A 12343-nucleotide genomic window follows, 5' to 3' on the forward strand; every position below is an offset into this window, starting at 1 on the left:
AAGCCAAAGTAAGACAGGAAGGGGGTTGGTTCTGTGACAGCAGGGTGGATAAAAGAGATGCAGATGAGGAAAACGGGTTTTCAAATGTCCAAAGGCAAACCAGGACAAGAAACCTTATCATGAACTCAGACTCAGCTGCTGCTGACACCCTGACAATCCTCTCTGACTAACACCATGCTGACAGACTGTCGGACCAGGACCAGCCGCCTACTTTAGAAACATTGCAAAGAGCTATCATAGAGGAAGACTGAGAGTGAGAGAGGTATGGAGTCTGGATTTTGCAGAGCAGGGAAGACTGAAGAACCCTGGCTTTTCTCCTTTTCCTCTCTACCTTCCAACTGGTCCCCATCCACCTGACCTTTGACCTCTTCTTGGTAACCATGGCCATCCATCGTGGTAATTCATGCTAATACTAACTGGAGAGAAAACCTTGCCCTGTAATGTGTTTTGTTGGCGATGCAGAAACCTGTCAGGATTGAATGGCCCATTCAGGTTCAGAGCATGAGATCATGAACAAATGTGTTACATCTCTTCATTATTTACAATTAGTGAAGACAGCAGATGGCTACAAAGCTGCTTCAAGATGTCAGCTTTAATCTATTTGGTTTATTTTGCTGTTGGGTTTTGCTGCTAAGATTATTATATTCAATTAGCTTCATACATCAGGGGGGAAATCTAGAAGATACAACCAGTAAAATCAATAAAACATATTGCTAGAGCATTGATGGCACGTGATTTTAAATAATTCTACCAATCAATTAAGGGTATTAAAGTCCAATTATCAGCCGACCGTGGAATATAAGAGTGGCTTTGATAGCTAATCATCAATAAAGGTTCATTATTTCAGTACAACCAAGTAATTGTCTTGTCATCTTGTATAAGAACTCGGGCTGAAAGTGATTTCAATTTACCCACAGCCACACTTGACTGGTGTTACCATTACCTGGCAGAGGCTAAGGATTTCTGGGAAATAAAGCTGAGTCAGTCCATTGATTTCATGACTCCTCAGACACACACACACACACACACACACACACACACACACACACACACACACACACACACACACACACACACACACACACACACACACACTCATCCTTCAGTCTTTTAATGGTCAAATGTATCACCCACTTAGAATCTTTGAAAGAAAGGTACTTTATTGATCCCCAGGGGGGAAATAAAATTTTTTCACTCATGCTATTTTGGACATGCTACACATACAGTTTTTTTTGGTATATACATACAAATGCACACACATGCAGTGAACATGCTTAGGGAGAGATGTCAGAGTGAGGATACTGCCGTCAACCAGCACACCCCAAGCAGTTGGGGGTTCGGTGCCTTGCTCAAGGGCACCTCGGCAGTGCCCAGGCAGGTGAACCAGCACCTCTCCAGCCACCAGTCCACTTGCCAAACTTCATCCATACTGGGACTCGAACCAGCAACCCTTCGGTTCCCAAGCCAAGTCCCTATGGACTGAGGTACTGCCTTTGATAATGAAAAAAAAAAGGCAGTTTTGGCAGCAAGCTAGTAATTACTTCTTCTGACACCTACCCCCTGCAGTGGTTTCAGCCATTAAAACTAACTTCATAGACACAATCTATCCTTTAATTCAGTCGAGGCAGATGTATGTCTAACATGAGTCTGGTCCTGCTGGAGGTCTCTGCCTTTCCCTTTTGAGAAAGCTCATAGTTAGAGCTGGCTCAGGCTTGGACCAGCTCTTACTTTAACTCTCCCTGTCTTATTAAAGTTGAGAACCATAGATTTCTGGAGTCCCTGAGCTCCCTTGTCTCGTAGATTCCTCTGGATCTCTGCCGTAGATGGCCTGCTGTTATGGGCGTACCCGACTCCAGCAGCAACAACTACTACTACTATCCATCTCACTACTATCACCTATCTCTCTCTTTTCATCTCCCTCTGTCCGTCTTTTCAACCCCAACCCAATCGAGGCAGATGTGTGTCTAGCATGAGTCTGGTCCTGCTCGAAGTTTGTGTCTGTTAAATGGAAGTTTGTCCTTGCTGCTGTAACTTGCTAAATACTGCGAGGTGAAAGGCTCATGGTGGATTAAGATGAGATCAGACGAGTCCTGTCTGTAAGATGGTACTGGATCTTATCATGATGGGTCTTTAATAATGATAATACCTTAACATAGAGTACGGTCTAGATCTGCTATGTTTGTAAAAGCGTCTTGAGTTAACGTTTGTTGTGATTTGGCGCTATACAAATAAAGATTGATTGATTGATTGATTGATTGATTGATTGATTGATTGATTGATTGATTGATTGATTGATTGATTGATAACTCACGGTCTTACTGTCTTTTGTAGGTTATAAAGGAGCTTCAGTATTAATTTCAGTCTGTTTCATAAGCAGCTGAAAACTCTTCACAGGAGCTTTAAGTACATAACTTGATCTTGAAACTTCAATAGTCTGATGATAAAGCCCAAACTCTGACGTTAATGCTACAGCGCCCTAAATGTAGCTGTTAAGTTTGTACATTCGTAAAGAGTTATGGGAACATTTTATAAGTTGAATACGTTTCAAGTCTTGCCTGAGGTAATTTGGCTGCCTACGAGCCATCACGTTGATTGACTGAGCATTTACTGAAATGTTTGGCCTTGAACTACAGTATTTGACACCTGCACTTTCTTTCACAGACACATTAAGGCTTCGTGGAGAAATGAAAAATGTTTCTGAAGCACAGTATTTTTCAGACATTCATACCTTACTGCCTAATTGCCTTAATAGCAATCCTTAACTGCCCAACTGTGCTGCAAGCCAGAGAACATTTTATGGTTTTAAGATTCAAAAACTTGATAAATAAAGCTATTTTCAAGCTATGTAAGAACACTGTGCAGTAAGCAGCGAAAATGGTGATTAGAAAGGTTAAATGGCAGCAAACTCTCAGGAGACTCATTACCATCAACTCTTGTAATTTTTCAGTAATCAACAATACTAAACAGTTTCTTCTTCTTTGGTAAAAGAATACAGAATCTAATTGCATTCTTTAATTCAAACAGTTCAAACAATTGCTCCAGTAAACTAACGCCTGCCATCCTTCCTTCTCCCTTTCCTCCCTCCAGCACTCTGAGGTGTGAGTGACACCAGCGAGGGAGTCCAGTAATGCAAGGTCAGCACAAATGAAAACCAGGCTCACACTGACTCAGCTGGCTCCTCTCTCCTGTCATTTTTTTCTCAGCTTGACACCAAAAGAAAAGAAGTGAAAACTCTCTAAAAATAGCAGTTCAGTGGCCTTGAGCCAAAAAGGCCCTGTAATTGGTTTTCCTCCCTGAATCCTGTTGTACAAAGAAGTGGCACGGCACAAGAGGCAGGAACTCAGTTAGCATCAGTGAAGTTGTGAAAATATTTTTTTTCTGCACTGAAGATTCAAGAGCTCTGTGGAAAGTTGTTCCATAGAGGTTTACCACATGGCAGTAGCAAAATGTAATCACACCAACAACAGGAGGTTACAAAACAAGCTTAAATATCATACAGTCAGAACATACATGGCTACAGAACATGGATACAAACATCTAAAAAGAAATTCCTCTTATTAAAACTGTGGCCATTTTTTCACAAGCTAGCATGCTGCTATAAAGTCATATTATTCTGACTATTGTCATCTCACTGCATTCTGAACATCTACAGGGATACAGGATATACCCAGTATCCCTATTTACCCTTAGCTACCCTTTAACAAAGAGTAATGCTAACATTCAACCACTGAGTAGCTATTGTAACATTTGCTATAAGGGTTTGTACAATTGTATGTCCATTAAACATTATGTGGCTTGAAAATAAACCTCTTACCAAATCATATTAGCTAGCTAACTTACTTAGAAATGTACTCTCTAACTAGGAAGCCAATTTCTAGCTAACATGTAATCTAGGAAGTACATTTCTAGCAAACACTTGATTAGCTTTGATTTACATTTCTAGTTAACATTACCTAAGAAGGCAACTTCTAGGCAAAGTTGCATTAGCTAGGAAGTACATTTTGAGCTAACTCTTCTTTGCGTAAAAAACAACTGCTAATCCTCGCTGTAAGCTGCTGCCTTGATATCGTGAATAATATTCAGTAAGTGGCCGAACACTAGTTTTAGTTGTTGTCTGATCATACAGGGTGGATCCAAGAGGTAACTAGGGATGGGTGCTCCAGTGGCCACCCTAAAAATCCTAAACTATGAGGGCACCAAATTATACCACAGTTTTCCTTTATCTCCTTGTTTTGGTGATTTTCATTGCTTGCTGAAGTCATTTCTTTTTGTCCTGCGCCATCCTTCTTCTACTTCCTTCCATTTTATCTGCCTCCACCTTGTAGACTCGAACCCAGAACCATCAGACTCAAAGGCAGCAGCCCTGTCCATAACACCACAGAAGTGCTTGCCAGTGCATGCTGGTTTTCAGTCTTTTCATTGCACCATTTTTAGTTTAAAAGCACAGTACAACCACTTTGTGAGGACACCTTTTCATTTCCATCTCTCATTGGAAGTCCACAGTGAGATTTGATCCCAGAACCATCAGATTGAAAGGTAGCAGGCCTATCCTCAACACCACAGGACTGCAGCAATGAGACTTCTTTTGTAGGTCTTTTCAGTCCACAATTTGGATATTGTACTTCAAAAGCACAGTTTAAGCTACTTTATGAGGAAAGTGTTTTACTTCCATCTCCCATGGACAGTCCATCTCCAGGATTTGAACCCAGGATCCTTAAAATGAAAGCCAGCAATCCAAATCCCAACCCCACAGGCCAACATGGCAGTGATTGCCTCCTTAGCTCTTTTAATTTATATCTTAATGGTACTTCAAAAGCCCAGCTAGTCTTCTTTGTGATGCAAACATGTCATATCTTCCTCATACATTAGGCCTCTGTCTAGAATCTGAACCCTAAACTAAATCACTGAAAGCACACAGTACTAACTACCTCACCACAAGTGAGGTCAGAGAGAAAACAGCCACGATGTGAATACAGTCAATGGTGAGAAGAAACAGTGAAGAGCTTTAGCTTCACCAGCAGAGATAACAACTGACAAACAGCATAAATCTGGATCCTGGCACCAGAGGTACTGCTCAGGGCCTTTGAGTGTCAGTGTATGGTGATGTATGTGTTCAAGGTAATTTCCTGGAGGGATGGGGGGGCAGAGAGGGGTTACAGGTTCACTTGGGCCCATCTGACCTCAGAGGAGAAGTCACCTCAGCCAACTTCAAGGGTCTCGTTTGTAGCTTTGGGAACCGTTTCAAAGAAGATTCTGGGAGGAAAAGACACTATGAGTAGATTCCAGAAATGCGATACCCTTATCTTTGCTTACATGATAGTTTCCACTGGGGTTTGAAAATAACATTTTATAGTAAAAATAAAAATAACTTTGGGGTGCCAGTGGCCAAGCACGCACTCCATTTACAGAGCCCATAGCCCTTGTCACAGAGGTTGTTGGTTCGATTCCCAGTTTCAACAATTTGCCGCATGTCTTCTCCCACTTGCTACCCCCCACATTTCCTGTCTCTCCTCAGCTGTCCTATCCATTAAAGGTGAAAATGCCCAAAAATTCAACTTAAAAAATAATAATTTCATGTTAGAACCTGAAAAGGAGAGGAACTTAGCACTCATTCTCAACACTGTTACTCCAATTTAATAAAATTAATTCCTTTTAAATGTTGTCATACCTTAAAACCTTCCAGTGTTTTGCATTAGTTGCAATTCAACTTCATGATCCATCAAATTCAGACTAACTTATTCCCACCTCTGAATATTTCCATTCTTTTTTTTTACAACAGCAAACACACAATATGCTTACACTTGAAAAGAAACTGCTGAGCCTGTTTTACTCACTAATGCATTAATATAAACTGAACTTTTTCAGTTCCTAATATCCTTGTGGTATAAGAAACTTGATCCAAAATGACAAAACTAAAACTAACTCTTCAGGCAGGTGGTAGTTTTGATTTTTCTATTTCAATAGTTTTACGTTTGCTCTCTGTTTCTACACTGACCTACATTCAATACTCACTTCTCTAATATATTGCACAATACCTTCACAGCTGCATGCGTGTTGTGTGTTTTGGTATCCGTGTATTTATATTTTCATACAGATTCATCATTTATTAACGTTTCACTGATCAAAGTCAAAATGAAAGAGCACCTGGACACTAACTACAGTGTGGGCCAAGTCTAATATAATGTTTACAGGCTTGATTCCCAGAGCGTGCAGCTGCAGAGTATCCAGACTCACTGCTAACAAAACATAGTCTTCAGCAGAGGGAGCTTACTTGATGTGCTTTTCTGAGGTTGACATTTATGGAGAATAAGATTGACCAAAACTATATAATTGAGTTTTTCCAAAGCCTCCACTTCCACTCTAAAGTCTTGGAAATATTTTTCTAGTATAATTACATAAATTCCAAAAGCTGTCAGTGAAAGTGAGGCTTTCCAAACAACTGAAATTTAAGTTTAAATTGTGTGTTTAGTCCGACTGTGAAGGAAAATACCAAAAGGACAACAACAACAAAAAACTGTTGTAAGCCAAAACTGATACCACAAATGTGTATTCTATTTTTTTTCCCAGAGGTCTTAGTACCTCAGATTATGTTGTTAAGGCTTTCCATACTTGGTTTTTAATTTGAAGTATTTATTCATAACATAATATATACATATCCGAGTAAGCTATAAATAAAGTGTAAGGGCCCGTGTCCACTAACTGTGCTGGTAAGGCCTGTTCTCGACACTACAGTGCAGTTCTTGCTCACCATCCTAAGCACAAAAATGCTCAGTGTCAGCTGTTTTTTTTTTGCACTCACAGCACTCTCAGTAAAAACTGTTCAACATTTGGAACACCATTGCACTCGTCATTCTCATTTCTCCATTCTCCTGATTATTTAAAATCAGGAAAAGCAGAGGCAGATCCAGACCTCTGGGACTGGGGTTGCCAAACTGGGGCAAAGACCTTGTGCAAGGGTGATATAAAGACAATGTGTGCACACCCATAAAAGAAAAGCATTTATTTACCATTGCTTTTATGTTGACTCGTATCTACTTTGACTACTAAGGTGCAACTAAACACTGCGAGGTCGCATGTTGGAATAATGGTTAATAATGCAGCCTCACAGCAGAAGGATTAAAGGTTCCAAGCCAAGGTTTTCCTGTCAGGAGTGAAACAGTTTTGGTGTCCTCCAACTTAAGTGGTACAGAAGAGTTTGAACTTCCAGTTTTTATATGAAGACTAAGACTGCTAGGACAGTCGGTCTAGCAATTTAATCGTGCGCCCATATACAGAAGCTCTAGTCCTTGTCGCAGCGGTCGCGGGTTTGACCCCCTGGCCTCAACCATTTGCTGCATGTCTTTCCCCCACTCTCTACTCCCCATATTTCCTGTCTCTCTCCAGCTGTCCTATCAAAGAAAGAAAGATAAAGAAAACTAAGGTTGAAAAGACCCAAACAGCAAACCTGTGGTGTGGTGTAGCTATCTTTGGACTAAGTTTTCAATACAACTCATTCATTTCCAGGACTTTAGAAGCATCAACTACTACGGTTATCGTTAGTTTGACAATGAGAACTGTGACTCTTTTTTTCCAGTTTGTGTACATCACTTTACACACACACGCACACATCCCAGTGCACTAAGCATTTCATACTGAATGTCTTACAAACTCTCCAGGGGACAGACTTCAGCTCCAGACAGATTTCTCCCAGATTTTGCAGCGTAAAGACCTGCCAAGTATGTGCCTGCAGGAGCTGGACCCAGGCCAATGTCAGCTGGGGAGATTGTTGTGGACCATGTGTGTCACTGTGTAGTAGCCTCTGAGTGTGCGTGTGCATGTGTATGCTGGTGATTATTGCGAGCTGTGTGGGGTTAGAGAAGGAGTAGTCTCCAAAAGCAGTCAGGCTGTAAACACAGCTGTGTGTTGAGGTGTAAGTGAGGGCAGGAGGATTTCTTTTTCCCTGTCTGCAGTGAAGACCATAGGTTAGTCAACATGTTCTGAAATTGGCCGGAAATGCTTCACTTGCCTGTTCAGTATATTTTGCACGTACTGTTCCTAATCTTCTTGTGTGTGCAGTGAATTCTCAGTGTAAAATGAATGTAACATTTTAAATGTAGCACCACATTTACTCCTGGAATCTAATTTGTATTTCAAATGTACACTTCATCATCACCTCATGTCAGAGGAAGTCTTGCATGTCTCTGTGGTGCTGCAGAAGCTCCCGTTTCTTTCTCTTACACCTTGTCATAATCCACGTCCAGCTCCTTCAGTACAAAACAATAACAGAGAGAGAATCGCTGCACGGCTGTGTGTGATGACCAAATGAGGCAGAAATCCCCGACAGCTATGCAAACATGTCCGAGCTCCACATGAAATAAACACTTTCTGCTATTATTCAGCTACATCAACATGTAGCATATGCCTCAATACGAGCTGGGAGAACTGGATCCTATGTTTAACAGAGGTTGGGTAGACGTCAGGTTTCTTCAATACCACTAGAAGCGTATCTTAACTGTGTGTTTACTTGCCCCTGAGATGTTATTGGGGAAAAAATAAATACAAACGTGCAACTTTCACCGCAATTTCTTTCAAAGGGCAACAACAATCACTAAAAAACCCTGCGAAATCCTGGAGGGACTGGGTTGAGGGGCATCTTCCAGACTTGGAAATCTAGATTAAGAGTAATTATGTATGGAGAATTAAATATATCCATGTTGTTTTATATGTCTGCAAATATACAAGTTAGTTTAAAGGTTATTATTTACCTTCAAATGTTGTTTTTCTTTTTCATTTAGAGCCATGCAGATGTGGGTAGAGTAAACCGAAACAGTACTCAAGTAAAAGTACTGTTACTTTACAATGATGTTACTCAAGTAGAAGTAAGAGTACTTGTAAAAATAGGTACTTAAGTAAGAGTAAATAAGTACCTAAAAAAAAAGTAGTGAGTAACTTGTGAGTAGTATCATATATAAAATTGTATTGTATTGGAAACGCTAATAACAATGTGAAGTGCACACTGCCTTTAATAAAGTGACATAAATATGAATATGCCAAAATGAATGCAGTTGGTTTACTTTCAAACATTAAAGAAAGAGAAGCTGCAATGTGCACAAACTAATGTACCCGCTTTCATTTTTTAAAACAGGCTGAAACTTCAAACTTTGTCAGAGATGTCATCAGAACTCCAGAACACCAATACTCCAACATTACAAGACAAAATATATCTATGCCTTCCAAACTTTCTTTTTTAACCTTTAATTTATTTTCAGTACATCTTACATAAACACATGACTTGAAAGTGCTAAAACAACTTGGAAGTGTTTAAAAAGGCCATGAACTCAGTCCTGAAGAATCTCTCTGAGGTGACTGTTGAGCTTCAGAAGCAGCTATTTTTATCAGCATGCTACCTTACTGCTCTTATAAGTTAGCTTAGATTACTTTCCAACCTTTCGAACATGCTTTTAACATTTAATGTTAACCAGTGTGATCCTTAGCTTACCTAACTGATTGCTCACCATGACATGCTTTTTAAGATTTAAAGGTGACATATCATGCAAAATGGACTTTTTAATGGTTCTTTACCTGAAATATGTGTCCCTGGCATGTCTACAAACCCCCCGAGAATGAAAAAAATCCATTCTGCCGTTGTTCTGATTTCTCCACCTTTCTGTAAATGTGTGCTGAAACGAGCCATTTCAGACTTCCGTGTTTTTGTTACGTAACAACAATATCCGGTCTGTCACAGAGTCAGAGCTCGGAGCTTGTTCAGCCCATAGACTGTATAAAATAATACTGAATCCCCCCTCCGATTTTCATTACCTGCACAAATGTGTGCTAACAAGGAGCTTAGGAGGGAGGCATGCTAGTTGTAGGCTGTCTTAATAAACACAAAGGTCGGTTTTACTCCCCACGTCTGCAGATTTGAAGATCTAGTGGATGATTTTTATTATCATGGATAAGTGCTAGCGCTAGTTAGCATAGCCACATAGCTACATGTTTGTAGCTGTAGCTGTGTACCAAGACACACGTCGACATACTGACAAATAAAACAACAAGAAACACAGAATCTGTGACCAATGGTTCAGAAAGGTCCTGCTACAGGCGCCTCTCCGTCAGGATCAGATTCTGGATCAGATTCAGAGGGTTGAAGTAACGTGGGTCTGTGAGCAGCCGTGTATATTCAGCCAACATGTAAACATTAGATCAACGTGCTGGACAGCCGAGGCACATCCACTTGGTCAGAGAGACAACGGAGTGTTCTGAGGAGGACTTTAGAAGAGGGTTTTTCAGGCATGCCAAAATCTGATTTCAAAGTGGTTTTTCTTAGCATAAACTTTAAAGACATGTTTTGGGGACCTCTTAGACCAATATATATTGATGAAAAAAGCGTTATATGTCACCTTTAATTGTTCTAAGTTGAAGCTCAGTACCTCTTTTTTTTTAACACAAATGTACTTGAGTAGGAGTAAAAAGTACTCTGCAAAACAAATACTCTCAGAAGTACAATTTTTTGAAAAAACTACTCAAGTACATGTAACGGAGTAAATGCAACTCGTTACTACCCACCTCTGGAGCCATGTTATCATTTACTGGCTTATACATGTTTTTTCTGTTGCAATAAACCCAAGCAAATCAAATATATACAATATATGAGATCTTTACGTTGTATAGTCATGTGCTCTATCTGGACCACTGTTATGTTTTACCTCAGATCCTAGGAAGCCAGATGGTGACCTTACTTGATGAAGGCCTCTGTCTTCTCATCAGGTCTGTTATTATTCCGCCCAAAGCTCCCCCTCCCTTTAATAGTCTTTCATAAACGACTGAAGCTAATTCCAGCTCTTCAAACCTAACATTTACAGCCCACATTACAGGAGCACTCAAACTTTAATTAGTCAAATTTCATCCCTTCAAGTCTTGGTTTTGATTTCGAAAAAAAACAAGCGAGACTCAAGTTTGTCAAAAGAGATCAGTAGGAATTTATTATTTGCTTTAAATACATGAACAGCTCTTGTTTTCCTGCCATCGCTCCACTGATCAGTCACTGGCATTCATCTCAAATTGAAGTCCAAATGGATTTCCTCCAACGCAGAAAATGTTCCTGGGACAACTTAATAACGAGTTAAGAGTATGTTGTGCTCGTGGCATGTGTAGCTTTCAGTGCCAGGTTGAATAGAAGGGTTATGTTGAACAAAAATACAGAGGTAGAGGTCATCTCTTGAAAACAAAAGGACATCCGATCAATGCAATCACCCCAAAAATGACAAACAGGCCAGAAGAATAAATACACATGGAGGAATGAGAGTCTTAAAGCCTTTTGCCTCTTGGTAAGCTAGCAGAGTGAGAACTAGATCTGAACAATGAGTGAAAATAAAGAAGGTGCAGATGATGAGTTAAACACATGGAGTCTAAAAACACCTCATCATGCTGCTGACAATCTGCATGAGGGAATCAGAGAAATAAAATGCACAGAACAGAAAATTAACATGGTATAAAAATGCTGCACTGGTTGTTAGATCCTTGTACATTCATGCATTCTGGCTCATGTGCTACATCTGTCCAAGTTATACCACTTTTTTTTTAGAGAATCGCATGCTATTTCTATTGTGCTGAGATGAAAAACTTCACAGTTAAATGCATTTCAGTTAATGACCGGTGTGAGTAATTTCAGGAAGCACTTTCTTTCAAAGACACAGAGGTGATCAGCAAATTAGGTAGTCCCTGAATAACAAAGGGAATGTGCTGCTGTACATGACCGCACACTACAAGAGTGCTGAGCTGCTGGAGAAGCAGAGTGATCACAGGTTTTTCATCCAGTTGCTGTCTTACATTTGGGATGATCTACACTTTGACAAAAAAAAGAAAAAGTCTTAAGGTACGACACAGCTTACAGAGAGCTGTGCTTTGTGTCCCACTGTCCAAATATGTCAGCAAGTCCTCTTTTTCATATAAATAATGCTAAAAACACAAACCGTCCTCTCACTCACATCAGAACTGTCACAAGTCTCTACAAACCTATGTCACACATACGTTACATAGCATAGCCTGCATACATACAAATATACATATATGCAAATACATGAAAACAAAATCCTCTCCATGTGGAATAATGGCATTTCCGGGTTTGAAATCATAATTTCATATAAAAATATATAAAAATAAAAGTTAAAAAATCAAAAGATGTGTCTTCTGAATGGATGAGAAAAACAATAATCTTCATTGCACTAACACTATGTGATGGCAACTCAATGGATCAAGGACTTTGCAAACACACACCATCTTTCAGTCCATGAGATTCACACACACACACGCACACAACCACACACACACCCAGAGGCTGTTTTAAAAACAGCTACTGAATCAG

This window comes from Notolabrus celidotus, chromosome 5, assembly GCF_009762535.1.
Source record: "Notolabrus celidotus isolate fNotCel1 chromosome 5, fNotCel1.pri, whole genome shotgun sequence".
NCBI lineage: Eukaryota > Metazoa > Chordata > Actinopteri > Labriformes > Labridae > Notolabrus > Notolabrus celidotus.